The 1,007-nt window shown below is 38.6% G+C and overlaps 1 protein-coding gene across 1 annotated transcript in view; it reads right to left on the bottom strand.

The window, feature by feature from the left end:
- The window catches only part of Fcho2 (FCH domain only 2), a 97,645-nt gene that overhangs the window by 79,446 nt on the left and 17,192 nt on the right, over nt 1-1,007 (bottom strand). The gene's annotated exons all lie outside the window — the stretch shown is intronic.

The following is a 1,007-nucleotide window of genomic DNA, read 5'->3' on the forward strand; positions in this document are numbered from 1 at the left end:
ACTTTCTTGTTCTACAGATAAGAGAATGAAAACCACCTCGAAAAAAAAAAAAAAAAAAAAAAAAAAAGGCAAGTATGAATAATAAATCTACATGTACAATAAATACTCTTGCCCTATACATATGTCTATGATAAAATTTTAATTAAGTTAGGCACGCCAAGAAATTAACAATAAAATGATTACTGCAACAACAAAACCAGTAAGGCTAAGCATGGTGACACATCTATAATCCCCGCACTGGGGACGCTGAGGCAGGACAATCACAAATGTAAGGCCAGTATACATTAAGTTTAATGAGCCCAGCCTGGGCTATGATGGGTACTCAGTGTAGTCAGCAGCTTACTGCTGTCCACCACGGCAAGGTGTAGTTACGATAATGAACCTGAACTGGGAAGACGGCTCAGTGGGTAGACGTACCTGCTGCCAAGCCTGACAAGCTGAATTTAATCCCTGGAACTCACGTGGGAGAAGGAGAAAATTAAACCCCACAGGATGTCCACTAACCCCCCAATCTGGCACACGGACACTCCCATGCATATAAAATAAAGATGTAATTAAAACAATTTTGAAATAATGAGGGTTTTGTTTTTTGGGTTTTTGTTTGTTTGTTTGTTTGTTTTGAGACAGGGTTTCTCTGTATAGCTCTGGCTGTCCTGGAACTCACTCTGTAGACCAGGCTGGCCTCGAACTCAGAATCATGCTGGGATTAAAGGCCACCACTGCCCAAAATAATGAGCCTTATGACAAACATTTGCGCAAAACTAAATGAGTCACCAGCAACTATGAGGTCCTGAGCTTCAGAGTTTAATTTATTTTGCAAATAGATCTAAAACACTACACTAGAAAACATTGCTCTAACTACTAACAACATGAAGATTTTAGGCTAAAAAAATAAAATTAAAAATTAAAAAAACACAATTAGTAGTGTTACATATAAAATAAATATTGGTGGGGGGGCAGGGGAGGACAAATTGCCCCATCTCTATACCCTCTAAGTGCTACTCTTT

The sequence above is a fragment of the Mus pahari genome, chromosome 11, assembly GCF_900095145.1.
Source record: "Mus pahari chromosome 11, PAHARI_EIJ_v1.1, whole genome shotgun sequence".
NCBI lineage: Eukaryota > Metazoa > Chordata > Mammalia > Rodentia > Muridae > Mus > Mus pahari.